The 16178-nt window shown below is 34.3% G+C and overlaps 1 pseudogene; it reads right to left on the bottom strand.

Moving 5' to 3' along the window:
* Nucleotides 1-9576: 9576 nt before the first annotated feature.
* On the bottom strand, nt 9577-13992 carry LOC146907862 (receptor-like protein 13; annotated as a pseudogene).
* Between the last annotated feature and the right edge of the window lie 2186 nt (nt 13993-16178).

Raw genomic sequence — 16178 nt, forward strand, 5'->3', positions numbered from 1 at the left:
ATTACACATGAGACATTTGTTTGGTACCTTGAGCTTTTTTCAAGCCACTCTTATTCATATTGTCCTTTGCTAAACCCCTATGAGGCTCCATGAGTAAAATTTCTTTTGTTGTTACTAACTGACGAATCATTTCACAAATTTAAACCTATAATGTTATCAATTTGATTTCGTTGGAGTTAGATAGAATATTTTTAAGAACTTGGTATAATTTAAAACTAAGTATGGGGTTCTCTTTAGAATTAACAACTATCTAAAATTGGAGTGTGAGATACTAGTAGAACTTAGGACTCATTTGGTGCACAAGATAGAAAGACAAGGTATGATAAAACTATCATATCTTGATTCAATTTATTGTTTGGTGCATCAATAGGAAAGGATAACTTAAACTTATTTCTAATCATATCCTACTTCTCCTTTGTTATAGTTAGGGGTGTAAGTGGTTCGGATAAAACCAACGAAACCGAAAATCCAAACCGAACCAAACCGAAAAAATATCTGATCTTCTCTAGTTCGGTTTGAAACCGATCCGAACCAATCGAAACTGATATAGTTTGGTTTGGTTTATGGTTTTTCATTTCGAGGTCCGTGAAACCGATGAACCAATCCGATTATAACCACACTCCTTATTTTACTAATATTATCCTACCTCACACAAACTTATGGTTATACCCAAAATTAAAGTCCAACATAAAATACTTTTTAATCTATTCACGTTCTCTCATCGTCATCTTCATCTCATCCGTCAGACTCTTTCATTTCTATTAAAAAAAGAAACCTTAGCCGTCAACCACCCCAAACTCATTGTTCATCGCCACATGTCACCGCTGAGATCATTCATCTCTTGGTTAGTTATATAAAAAGTTCTTTGAAAAATAGAGAACATGAAAAAAAACAAAGACAAATGTTAACATGTGCCCCAAGGGCACGAATTTAAAATAGAAATAAATGTCTTAAAAGTTGTGCATTCTATTCAACTTTTTAAAGTAAAATTTTGTTCTTTTCTATGAAAAAGTTCTAATTTTGGATTCCTTAACTTGTGCCCTAAGGGCACAAGATAACATGACCCAAGAAATATGAAATACAATTATGCAAAGTTCTATGAAATATTTTGTGAGAATATGAATTTTTTTAATTGTATTTTTAAATAAACCGATCAACTGAACCAATCCAAACCAAACCAAACCGATTAGTTTGGTTCGGTTTCTTTTTTGAAAAACAGTGAAAACCAAACCAATCAAAACCGGTGAAGGTTTCATCGGTTCAGACATTTTTTTGACTGAAAATCAATCCAAACCGAACCGTTACACCCCTAGTAACACTCATACTAGATGTATCTAGAAAGTCTAGCACGTGCGTTATGTTTAGTACTGGATACATTAAAATATACAACATAAAAACTTCGAATGAATTTATATACAACAAAACGTGTTCGTACATTATCAATACATCATATCTTATCTAAAATAGGTAAATACATCCTTAATATCCATATTCTCCATGCTGCGGGTACGAAAGAGCTCTTGCTGAAAAATCCATATGACTACTACCTTGACGTCCAACCTGATATCTGAAACAAATAAGGATTGGGATGAGACATAATGTCTCAGTGAGTTCCCCTAAATCCTAGGCTATAGGTAACCTCAGGGGAAACCTACGGTCACCACGTGTCTACATTACAACCTGACGGTTGATTATACGTGTGTGGTCATGCTTTCCTAGACGGTAATGCATGCTAGACCCATCATAGGTTCATTCTACTTGTTATAGGTTTCTCTTCCTATACGTGTCATGGCGGTCGAGGGGGAATCTAAAACCGCATGCCAAGATTATACTCTACGTATCGAGGCTTAAACAAAACATATCATGACACGAGTCTAAACCGAACGATTAGGGGAAACCTAAGATCGTCACCGGTATCATAATCTTTACTTGCTCTATTCCATGTCTTACACCTGTCTTATAGCATCCAGTGCTCTTGTTCTTGAACATAATTGTGCATGGAATCATTCTTACATAATCATGAACATATTCATAAACATAACATGCATGGTCGTACATAAGTTCATTCATTCATTCATTATGTTAGCGTTGAACAAACAATTATTATCTTGATTCATTTTACAGAGATCCCCGGGTGGAGTAACCCCGAGAACAATCCCATCATGACCGATGTACATACATCGAACTCCCTCGGCGTCGTGCGGGTCCCTTACGGCTTGAATCGTTCTCGTTACGAGAACCCCTTGTATCCCACTGGCGTGGATAGCAAGAGACATGTCACCTACATTACATATTAATCATGGTCTTGTCATTCATGTAGGATTAACCTATTCATGCTTACATGTTTACCTCGGAACCTTGATCGATCCGATTAATGGTAAAGTCTTACTTGATCTTGCTTGTACATTCCTAATCTTGGTGGAGAGATTAACAAATCAAACCACAACTTAACATGCTTGCTATATCACTCTTAATCACGTGCGAAGAGTCTATACTTCGCGTCTTATCATTCTAGGGATTCTTACTAACATGCTAGTTCTCGACTATCTATGTCGAGGCTCTAGTTCTTTCCCTTGCGTAATGAATAATTTGCTACCCGATTCATGACATGATTCTCTCGTATGCCATGCCTTACTAACATGCTTAATACTTGCCTCTTTATCTTAAGAAACTTGCTTTAAATGATTATCATTTTGGACCTTGGTTTAAGGGGTTTACTTTTATAAATGACTGCACAAAAGATCCGGAACGAAAATCATCGAATCTGCCAGAACGAGCAAGCAGTGCCAGGAGGCACCACTTGCTCGCCATGGCGAGTAGAATCATGTGGGAGGCGAGCAGCTGCTCACCATGGCGAGTAGGAGGCGAGCAGGACCCCCTGTTCTGCCTTCTAACTCGCTGTGGCGAGTTATGACAGTCCAGAACACTCAAAAATGGTATTTTTGACCCAAAAACTTCAAACCAAGTATCTCTAAGCATATCAGAACTTATTTGATCATAGGATACTTATAAAACATTCATTTGGCAAGTATAAACATGCTTAGTATGCATAGCAAGAAAAAGGGGCAACTAACATCTTACAAAACCCTAGACTTTTTCATAGTTTTCATAATAATCTAACATGGCATAATCATGATCCGAAAGGGTGGGAAAACTGTCTATGGAACTCACCTAATCAAGTTCTTGAAGCATCACTAAGTTCCAAGCCCAATCAAGCCAAAACCCTAGCTTTTTTTTCCTCTTGCTTCCTTTGTTCATACCATTCAAACTTGTTATTCTTTCTTGCAAACAAAGACACCTTGAACATGAAGAAACTTTATCTCGAATCATCTTTGTACTTACCAACAACAAACCCTAACTCTTGCTTCCAAGGTGGCTCCAAAGCTTCCATCCATTCCATAGTTGTTCCTTGCTTACTTTCCAATCCCATGAAATATACCCAACATAAAGCTTCTTGATCCCAAAACCAAACCCTAGATTTGAATCCATTATAGAGAGAGAGAGAGAGAGAGAGAGAGAGAGAGAGAGAGAGAGAGAACAAACAAATCACAAGCTTCTAGTTGTTCTTGAGAGAGAGGAAGAAGAAGAAAACCATGATGAAAGGTCCATCTCCAACCTAAGATTCCAAGAAGGAAGAAGTTTGCAAGCTTGAAGGATGGTGGGAGAAGAAAAAGTGGCGTGGAAGAAGAGAAGAGAGAAGGAGGAGAATTCTTTCCAACTTAGAGAGAGAAAAGGATAAGGGAAATGAGATATTTTCCACCAAAATCATATAAATAATCTTTTCGTGAAATTACAATTATGCCCTTTCCTCAAGCGTGTTAAAAACGACTCTGATACTTTTCCGTAAAAAAACTGACATCTCATAAAATATTTTCCATTAACTTACTTTTCCATGATTTTAATTCCTCTGACACGATCATGGGTAATATACCGATGCTGACAGGCGGGATATTACACCTAGTTATAGTTACCCTTAGTTTTTGGTGGGTTAGCAACCAGGTAGCATAGCTATCTAACGCGCGTACCTCTTTGTTCTTTTTCAATTTTTTTACTATTATTTTTCCAATCGATTATTTTCACAAGACCTCGTCGTTCAATTATTTTCCAATTCCAACTAATTGGAGAGAAAAATGCTTCGTCCAATTCCAACTGCATAATTATACTCCAATTCCAACTCCAATCGTATAATTCTATTCCAATTTCAACTGCTTCATCCAATTCCAATTGTGAGGTGCTTCACGATCAGTTATTCGATAGCAGTTTGAACTTTTTTCCCCAATCAATTATATTCCAATTCGAATCCTATTCCAATTCCAAGTTGGTGACGGTGAAGTCGGGAGTTTAGGGTGAGGTGGTTCCTATGGAGGCTGGGCAACAGTGCTCAAAGACAATGACGAAGGAGACGGGCGGCATAAATGAATATTATGCAGCGTTGTTAATTTTTTATCATGTCGATAACAAGTGTGCACCAAATGCATGACAAGATAAATGTCTTTCATATCACTATCATATGATATCTTTATCCATTTTCAAATCATATCATGTCTCTATTATATCATTCGTACCAAACGGATCCTTAAAATATATAGAATGGCTTGACTAGCATGGGTAGATTTTGTAGTCAACTCGATTGTTTTCTTTTTGGACTATTATTGGAAAGTTCAAGTGGTTTTACTGTACATGCACCGTGTTGAAGACTTCCATCCATTGCGGAAACAAACGACCCACACCACTCTTTATTATTTATCTTTATCTTATCTTTATCTTAGAGCATCTCGGAAGTAAATGGGGGAGGTTTTGATATTATTTTTTTTTAAGGAAGGGGAGGTTTTGATATATTTTTACTTTTTAGACAAACAAAAATAATCATATTGGTTTAAAGACTAATATTATCCAATTAATAGCTATTTAAATTGTATATCTTTTTTTATTAAAAAACATTGTATAGCTTTTTGGTTGATCCAAACTGCAATTATAAAAATTTACTATATTTAAATGTTAAATAAATTTTACTTCAGAGCACTTAAAAATTTATCACATTATAATGCCACTGCTAACAACGTCACGGGATACAAAATATAAAATATAATATACTAAAAAAATTAACATTAAGGAATAAAATTATTTATAAAGTGTGAAACAAGTGCCACCTTGAAAATAAAAGTGACAAATAATAGAATAGTACAATATTTCAAATTAATTACAAAAAAAGAATTGATAAAATTTATATTTGTAATTATATTTGGTTTGGTTTGATTTTGAAAAAAGAATTTGATCTGATACACTTTCACAATAATAATCCAAAAACATCGAAAAATTATATTTCATGTTGCTTGGTTTTCGGTTTTTATATCGGTTTATTTAAATATAAACATCCCTACTCGGAAGGTAAACATCATCATTTCATTCTGTATATAGGCATTGTACACTTATTGTTATTATGGTTAGCTCAATTTATAGGACCATGATCGTAAACTATTATGTATATATAAGCACAATTGCTACAATGGAATTGATACTACATTATTCATCATTTTCTAACTTGACATCATAGCTTTAAGCTTGAAAGCTCTCTTCGATCCAACCATTTCATCCTCTGCCAACACAAACCAGAAAAATGACCTTCCCACAATAGTTTCTGTCAAGTTAGACAGTGACAATTATCCACTATGGAAATCATTGGTCTCTCCATTGATCAGAGGCTGCAAACTTGATGTCTACATGTTGGGGACAAAAGCATGCCTAGATCTGTTCATCACATCAGGTGAAACAACAAAGAAAGACAATCTTGACTATGATGATTGGATTGCTCGAGATAAAGCACTCATACGATGGCTAAACGACAACAAACATAGCCACACAGTTCCTACACTGTGAAACATCAAAGGAAATTTGGGATTAAGTCCAAAAGCTTGCATGAACCCATACAATGTCAAGCACAATCTACCAGATCAAATCAGAATTTTACAATACTGGTAAAGGGGACATGATAATGGAGCAATATCTCATGAAAATGGAAACTCTTACAGAAAAGTTGAAACTTGCAGGGTCGCCTATTTCAAACTCTGACTTGATGATTCAAATTCTGAATGGACTAGATGTTGAATATAATCCAGTTGTAGTTAAGCTTACTGATCAAATTGATCTCAGTTGGGTTGGATTTCAATCCCAACTACTGGCTTTTGAAAGCAGAATAGATCAACTTAACAACCTGAGTGGTCTTACAATCAATCCCTTGCAAATTTTGCAAGCAAGGCTAAGTATAGAGGAAATAAACATGGAACACGAGGCAATCTGAGAGGTTCCAACTTTAGAGCAATGAGAGGAGGTAGAGGAAGAGGAAAGATGCCTAAACCTATACGCCAAGTATGGAATAAAATTGGTCACACTGTTGTGCAACGCTTCTATCGATTTGATAAGTTCTATACACACTCAAATAACTATGATGAGATTGTAAAACAAGGAACACATAGTGCCTTCATAGCTTCACCCGATTATGGTCAAGACTATGTGTTATATTTTGATAGTGGAGCTAGCAATCATGTCACACACCAAAGTAATGGTGAAAAACTCAAAAATATTGGCTTATGGATATACTACGTTAAATGATGTCAATCTGAATAATGTATTATATGTGCCTTAAATAATCACCAAAAACTTGTTAAGTGTATCCAAGCTGACAGCTGACAATAATGCTATTGTTGAATTTGATGATAATTGTTGTTATGTGAAGGACAAACTGACAAGGAAGGCATTTCTAACAAGGGGCTTAAGGATGGCCTATACCAACTCTCGACCAATAAAGAACCCTCAAACAATAAAGATCCATGTGTCTACATGTGTCTCAAAGAAAATTGGCATAGGAAACTTGGACATCCCAACAATAGAGTACAAGAAAAGGTGGTTAAAGATTGCATTGTAAAGACATCCCCTAGTGACCAATTTACATTTTGTGAAGCCTGGCAGTTTGGCAAACTTCACATGCTACCCTTCAATTCATCTTCCTCTCCCAATAATGCTATAGATGGGTTATAGACGACTTGGTTGTGACTCCAATGTCATCCTTCACTGCTATTTCACATCTAAATAGTTCAAATATTCCTATGTTTGATGTGGAGGAAAGGGTCGTTAGAATTGGTCTGAATGAGGTAATAATTCACTGTATAAGACTACTACTGTCATTACTGATTGCAATTAATTTGCACTTCCATACATTATCACAATGAGTTCTTTGATTACATAAGTTGCAGGGTCTCGGTATACTTAAAGCTTCATTGACCTCAACATCTGCTTTGACAAATGGACTCAAACACTTCATAACAGCCATTAAGGAGGAGAACTGACTAGTTATTTTCTTTTGTATGAATCGTGGGCTCTACAAAGTTGATATATCAACACCGTTTCTTTGAATACTATCTTGTTATGTCTTATGTAAACCATTTTGATTTTCTATTTGCAATCTGTTGGGTCTTAAAAGAAAGCAGAAATGACTCTATTTGGTTTGTGTGGTTGTTTTAAATTTGCCTTAAGAATGTAAGGTCTGAATGTGACACAGATTGTTTAAATTTGCAATGGGGTATTTTTTCTGGTGTAATCCGTCCAAAAATTAGTTCTGTCGTGTGAAAACTATTTGTAATCCGTCTAAAATTGGTTTGTAAATCTGTGCCAACAAAATTATGCACAATTTAATAGAAAGTAACAAAATAAAACAAGTTGGCAAAAAAATTGGCTTGCAATACTATGGCTTACAGCACAACTGAATCTGCCGAACAAGTTGGCAAAATTACCTTGAGAGTTATGGTGGATAGAAAGTAGCAATGTTCTGTATTCTGAGGTAGTGAGGGATTTTGTTAATGTTCTTTTGATCTTCTTAACAATGCCTCTAGGGACTCTATTGCTAGACTAGTGGCCAAGGAGTCAAATATCGAAGCAGTGAAATTTGGCAGCATAAGCTCACTGAATCAAAGCGTGTCCGAACATAATGAACAATATAGACGACATGGAACCATTGCTGTACTTCATCTGTCAGATTTAAAAAATTTCCTAGAAATAAAAGTGAGAACCGTTTGAGCATGCATATTTAGGAAACAAAAGTGATTTCAGAATCTGATTTATCATTTCTGAAACAGTTGTAAATTTACTTCACAAACTTGAAGTCACTGACAATGGTGCTATTGTGGAACAAACTGTTGATACCAGCAAGAAAGGGTCATCCTCTCAATATATAACTCTCATCATTTATATCATTAATTTGGTCAGTTGATTATTTTTTCCTCATAAAATTTTTCCATTTTTAGGTAATTGATATTCTCAAGTTGTTATTGGTCTCAAAGACCCCTTTGACAGAGTTCACCTTTAAGAAGAAACATTTATGTAATGAAATAGACAAGTTAAACCAACTAAGGTTTAAGGGTGGAGAAGAAACAACCGAAGAGGATAGCCAAATATTAGTGAAAGCATTGCAAAGAAAATCAACTAGAGAGATTTTATTTGTTGGATTAAGAGTGTTGCATATGCTTCAAGGATTCTCTTCTTATGCTGCATTGATAATTTATACCAAAGCATGACTGAGTTGACTCAAGAAAGATGTTTAAGGTCAAAGGAACATCAATATACAAGGTGACGGGTGACTTGGTTGCGACTCACTGCTATTTCATAATGTTCCTCTGTTTGATGAAGAGGAAAGGGTCGTTAGAATTAGTTCAAATGAGGTAATTCACTGCATAAGACTTTCAACATTTGTTACCGATCAGTTATCGCAATTGATTTTTCATTATTAAATTAGTTTGTTTAATTAGATGTTGCAAGGTCTCAGCATTAAGCTTCATTGACCTCAACCTCTTCTTTGTTTAATTAAGATATAGATAGATCAATTATTTTCCTATATACAAATCATGGGATCAACAAAATATTGTTATACATATATTAGACTGGATCTGTTGTTTCTTATCGTAACTATTTAATCAAATATATACTAGTAATATTTTTTATGCTCTATTTATTTTGAATTTCTCAACAGTATATTTTCCTTCCTCCGTAATTAATTTTCTGTATATAACCGATCGCAGTAAGATATATAAGATAATTAGTAATTTTAGTGCTTAATTCTATCCCTACTTATTATATGCCATTGAGTTGGTGTGAAGTTGGCTAGAGAAGCTAACAATGTTCAGGAAAATTGGTTTAGAACATTAACCAGCAATCACTAAGAAATAAATTCCCCTCAAAAGAAAAAAATAACTAAAGCTCTAGGCAACGCTGCTCTGATCATCTCTGTTAACGCACAAAAAATCGCAAAAACTAGGAAAAATAACAATGCATTCAGTGCATAAATCGCTATAAAATCTTTCTTGTGGTACAATTAAGACGAGACAGAAAACAAACAAAACCATAACAAGAGAGGAATTAATCGAATTGATCACACTTCCAATCAATAGATTAATAAAATTCAGAAACACTCTCCTTGTTGATGCAGATACAAGATACCATATGCAATTAGCTAAACTCTTTCCAGTTTTCACACTTAAACTATTTTAAATGGATTTGACAGTAAAACTTTAAATCATTTTCATACACTAAACCAAAGTAACTTCTTTATTGAATTAGATATAGCATAAACAAAATAGATATTCATGACATACAACCTCGCATGTAATACATTTCCATTATTAAAAAAACTTGTACATGTTGTCCTCGAAGTAGTAGCAATTCATACACATCAATCCTATATAGTAAAACCATGCATGCCTCCAATAAGGATTGATGTACAGAACAGTTGGAATTACCAACAGTATTGATATGTATGCCACCACAAAGCTCACACGGAAAACATACATGTCCACCCAACTATCATTATCTCCATCATTGTTCAAACCATTTGGTAATGTAGCAGGTGCTTGTTCACTTGGATTGCACCTGATAAATTGTTGTGTGCCACGCTGAATACTTCAAGGGAGGTCAGTCCACTTAGCTGCGGAGGAATTTGGCCACTCAACATGTTGAAAGAAAGATCTAAACTCTCAACCTGTAGCAAATTTGAGAATGTAGCTGGAATTTTCCCCGTGAAATAATTGTGGGACAAGTTCAATGATCGAATTCTTGTCAAGTTTCCAAGCTCATATGGGATACTTCCATTTAACTTATTTTGAGATAAGTCAATTCCAGACATATAAATAAGGATGTTTGTTGTATAAGTTTCTGATATTTTCTTTGAAGTAAAGTTTTCTTTCTCTTCCCCATATCGACCATACGTTTCTTCATCGTCATAACCATTGAATTTATCCCTTAATGCATCTTGATTCTTATTCTCAAAAGGCATTTTACCCAAGCAACTAGGTATTTCCCCAACAAAATTATTATAAGAAAGGTCTAGTATATTTAAATCTGTTAGGACGCATAATTGCTTTGGTATATTACCTTTAAGGTGATTACCTTTCAAAAGGAGAATGTTCAATCCTGTATAATGGAGGTCATGTATTAACTCATGAAACCCATTTGTATTTCATTGTTGCTGAGGTCTAGTGTTACTGGGGAAGCCCTTTCTCCGAACATGTTTTTGGACAAACAACTTAATTTGTTGTTTCTCAAATGGATAAAGAGGGGAGAAGAGTTTACAAAAGAAGGAACACAGCCCACCAAATTATTTTGTGAAAGATTTAGATAAGTAAGGCGTTCAAGTTCTGCCAACTCTGATGGAATAGATCCTTCAAAATGATTATTGGACATTGAAAGCTCAATCAAACCTGCACTGCTTTTTATTTGGCTTGGAATTTTTCCAATGAAATTGTTATTACTTATGTCCAAATGGTAGAAGTTTGATGAGTTAAAGAAGTTAATGGGGATGTTACCAGAAAGGCTATTACCATCCAACAATAAGTGCTCCAGAGGACTAAAAATTGACAACGTAGGAGGTATGGATCCCTGAAGATTATTGTTTGAAAATCTCAAGAATCTGAGACTGCTCCAATCGCCAGATAAGTTACATGGTATTCCTCCGGATAATTTATTATTAGAAAGATCCAAATCTTGTAAAGAGCTCAAGTAGCTTAACTCATAAGGAATTGAACCGTGAATTACATTTCTAGACATGTCTAGATATACCAAGTTTGGAAAAATTGAACTGATGTTAGAAACATCAACTTCTACCATGCTGAGATGAGGGCGAGATGGAAGATGGAAATCACCTATAAAGGAACAATTGTCAAGAATAATAGCTTCCATTTTTGTGTTGTTTTCTAATAACCAATTAGGGAAATCCACATATGCCAAATTGTTCTGGTAATGAAGAAAGTTTGGAAGTGGAATGGAATTGGCCTCAGTTATCGAAGACAATTGAAGCACTTCCAATTGAAATTTGGGAACCCATGTTTTCGTAGTTGAGTGTGAGTCAAGGATGACTTTGTTCGCATTACCATAAATGAACTTAAGGTTGGAATGATTGGAAAATTGTGTGAATGAAATAGGGAATTCAAATTGGTTTACTTGAAAATTAAGATATTCAAGTGATGTAAAACTTGCAAGATTAGGACCAATATTTCCAATAAAGTGATTCTCAATAAGTACCAAAGTCCAAAGTGATGTCATGTTGACAAAAAACGAGGGGAGTTGCCCCCGAAATTCGGTGTAAGATAGATCTAACTTTTCCAACTTCTTAAGCCTAGACCAGTATGAAAAATGATCTGTTGAAAAAAAAAAACTCCACTTTACACGAGGCTTATTGTTAAAAATACATTTCAACAAATAAAAAAGGACCAGTAAGAAAACAAATCAAAAACATTGGACTGTGATGTGTACGTTGATCTAATAATTGAATAAAAAAAATATATGTGTACATCTCAAATTAGAGATGTTCAAAATCGAACTAATCAAATAGAAAAATCGTAAATCGAATCAATCCAAACCGAAACCGTATTTAGTTTGTATGTATTCGGATCATTTTAATACTCAATCGCATGGTTTGGTTTGGTCTGTGGTTCTTATTATTGCCTCACTCTCTCTCAAAGTATCTTGATTTTAAAATATACCAACACTTCAAATATTAATGTAATTGTGATAATACCATATCTATCACTATAATAGCATTCAATTGTAAAATGAATACAAATGACTAAAATATGGTAGAATTAATCTTGGGTACCCTTCTAATTGTAACTTCAATTCATGTAGCTAACATTAAAATCTGATGCTTAAATACCTTTATGAACAACGAAATCGACTAGTTGATTATTACTAAAATCAAGAATCTTCAAACTGATTAAAGTCGACAATCCTGCAAGAGATCAATAAGAACTGATTAATTTAGAGTTATTTAAAATACTCCTTTCAAGAACAGAGTAAAAAAATGGTGTTACAAAATTGCATTTATAGTACAGGTTATCTTTTGTCTAATTATATCTAAATAGCAATACTCACAAGTGATATCTAGCGATCCATTCAAGTTGTTGTAACTTAAGTCAAGAGATTTTAGACGTGGAAGACAGTTAGGGATGAAATAATATTGTTACTTAAACTGTTTTCCATCAACACAAGATCTTGTAAATTGGACGGCCATGCAAATCCATGATTCTCTGATAAAAATAAAATTGTGAGAACATGTCATTATATCTTCACTAGAAACAACTAACAAGGAACTCGGAACCAGAAATTATCAAACGATGAGAACACACCTGCAGGCCATAGCTCAAATTGTTCGCAGTCAAGTCAAGGATCACCAAAAAAAAAAAAAATTATGATAAATATGCAAAGTCTAACATACTATGAATTGATCTCGGAGTAATTTCACTCTCTTTTAAATTTAAACTCTTGAGCAAAGGAAGTCCACTAAGAGCAGATGCAATATCAGTGTCATTTAAGGTGTTCCCGGAGATGTCAAGGATTTCAAGATTCTTCAATGTGGCGCATAATCCTACACGTTAAATTAATACATCGTGTTGCTGATATGCAATAATGAACATTCCTACGATAAAATTTATAACCACCGATTCAGGCAAATGTTAATAAAGTAGTGGTGGTTATGTTAATTTACACCATTTTATAACCACGTAATCATTGGGTCGGTGTCTCTTTATTCACCAACCGAACTACCTATTAGTTTAGAAAACCCCATCTTAATTAAATGGAAAGTTTCAATTCGCGTTCTTGCTTACCTTTGAAATGAAGATCTGAGTCCAATCCAATGCCAGGTAAATAAAGTTCCTTCAGGGATCTGAATCCCATGAGTGATGGCAGGATTTCATTAGTCAAATTGTTGTAACAAATGTCAAGGATCTCCAGATGCAGCAACTTTGATGAGTGTCTTAAAAACTGTCTGAAAAACTATATATGGTATATATAATGTATTAGTGCTAGTTAATTATTTTGTTGAATCAAATAAAAATTATTGATTGCCTCATGCACCTTGGGATGACGTCGTATCGAACAGGTTCTCGAGCAACAATAGAGACTTGAGAGATGAAAGACCATCCAAACAAGATAGAATGCTGGTAGCATTATTCAAACCATCATTATGGCTCAAGTCCAGGACTTCAAGATTTTTCAACCCTGGATGAAAAGTAAATAAAAATGATGGTTACTTTATCAAAAATAAATTCATTTTTAGTTAGTACGTAATTGAGAAAATCAATGATCAGAAATATACAATTTTTATGAGAAGTAACCTTGATCAGTTCTTATACAATCGGATATTCGAATAGATGACATGTCGAGAGTCTTTAAATCTTCAAAGATTAGAAAATCCGAATAATTAAGATGCCAAGGTTCAATAATATGTGATCGAAGTTTGAGTTTGGTCACTCTTCTTGTGGTGGGGTTGCACTCAACTCCATACCATTGACAACAATCAGCGTTAGTGTTGTCTAGCCAAGACAGAGGATTTCCCAATTGGGAATTGAGAGCAATAAGAGATTCTCTCTCTTGCTTCCAACACCCTTCACAACACATTGCTTCAAGTAAAAAAAACGAATACCATAAAAAATACACCTACTAAGCTCTTCATCTTTTTCTTCACGTTTTGTTGCAAGACAATTGGATTAATTGGTTGTTTAAATAAAGGATAATATAACTCCACTTGACTTGGAAGTCAACTATAGTGTTTTTCTTGCACTAAGCTAGTGGGAAGTTAAAGTGGCATTATACATATGCCCACATTTGAAAGGAAATGCTGACGTAATCTTTTTATAGCCAAATTAGCCCCTCCTTCCATCCCATGTTTTGATTTTGAATTTAGACTTTATCCACTAAAAATGTTCAAATTAATTCCTCACTAATTTTAACCAAATGAGTATTTGATTAATTATTTTTACTCACCCAGTTTTTTAACTCATAAATATAATGACCAATACTTTTTTTTTTCAATTCGAGTGGAATTAAAGAGAAATTAGAGAGTAGAAAAAAATTTCAGCATAAAATTATTTTACCCAACTCACAGAATTGATCCTCTCTTTCTAAAATCGAACAAACTTGCCACTCTGTATGTATTTTTTTGCACTTCTGGTCCTTACACCATATTTGACCTCCAAAAATGTCATTGTGTCACATTTTTGGATGGGCGTCCAAAAAATGTTTATGTGCAAATTATATGTGTAAAAACAATTGTACATGTCATCATACCAATATTTGGTGGAGATTACAACATGCACTAAATAACTCATAGCAACGGTAGTTAACTACCGCTAGAACAACGGTAATTAACTACCGTTGACGAGACGAACTGCAGTTAACTTTTGTTGCGAACAATAGTTAATTGCAGTTGGGGATAAATCATAAAATTCAGTGTTTCATATCAATTTTCCTTGGAGTTTTTTTAAACTTTTATTTTTTTAAAACCTTTTAAATTAGTTTTTTCATTTATGTCATATCAATTCATGTGTTGCATATGCTTCAAGGGTTTTCTTCTTTCAGCTGCATTGATAACTTATACAAGAGCGCGTCTGATTTGAGTCCAGAAATTTATTTCATGTCTGAAGGACTCAAAGAAAATTAACTATGCCTCTCATTGCAGCAAAATTTGATCTCAGCAACCAAATATTACCAATTGGCGCAGCTACCTTACCTATAAATTACTGTCATACTTACTACAGTCAACTATCGACGCATGCTATCAATCTTACAAAAGAGGTGGTGTATTCTCACGATATATATAATGTGGGTTTTCCGGAAAAGTTTGTACCAATTAAATTGGTTGATCCTAAGTCTAGTGTTGCCAAATCATCATATGTCAAAGGACCATCAATATACATGGTGACAGACGAGTTGTTTGTGTCTCCCATGTCGTCCATATCTGTAATGTCACATATTAAAAGAATAAATGTCCCTCTATCTGATTTGAAGGAGAGTCCTCAAACAACTACGCATTTTCTCTAGACATATGACTTTTTGATTAAATATTATAGGGTCTCAGCATATTGAAAGCATCATTGATCTCAACATCTGCTTTGACATGTGGTCTCAAGCAATTTATAAGAACCATTAAGATGGAGAAATGAATGATTTAGAACAGTAGCCGTCACTGATTTAGAGCAGTGCTGATGTGTTAGGGAGACTACTCAATCAATTATTTTGTTAATCATTTTGTGGAAAATATTTTGAATATGTGAACGATCGTTTCTCCATTATTTTTTGTGTAGAATATTATGTTGGCTTCCAATAATCACTAACTACACTTTACTCCCACTAGCTAGTTCGTCCTATAATAGGGTTTTGCATCCTTAATCCATCCATATGTTCTGATAAATTAATATCAAAACCGAAATAAGAAAACAAGAACATATAACCATATTATGGATAGAAATCAAAGATGAGTAGAGGTAGCTTCTACTAGACCTGTAGTGTAGCAATCAATGGGTGTCGAGTTATATTGGCACATGTAACCTTACTAACACGCTAAAAGGAAGCCTTATTCAACTTCAAGGATGAAGTTCCACAATGAAGAGTTGATGTAACGGAAAATAAAGATTAATACTAATTAGAGGAGAGAAAGAAAATTACATTTCATGTCCCCATTTAAAAGCTTTGTCAATTTCAGGACCCTTCTTAAGGAAAGTACTATCTTAGTACCGTCTCATATTTCGTAGAGCTTTCTGTTATGCTGCATGAATTACCTTTTCAAGATTGTAATTATGTAAAAACATGTGTAGTACAAAGTACGTACATCAAACTTTGTGTAGTTTTATCTTTTCAAT

This window comes from Medicago sativa, chromosome 7 (assembly GCF_051527215.1).
Source record: "Medicago sativa cultivar Bolivia chromosome 7, Bolivia_mono, whole genome shotgun sequence".
In the NCBI taxonomy this organism is placed as follows: Eukaryota; Viridiplantae; Streptophyta; class Magnoliopsida; order Fabales; family Fabaceae; genus Medicago; species Medicago sativa.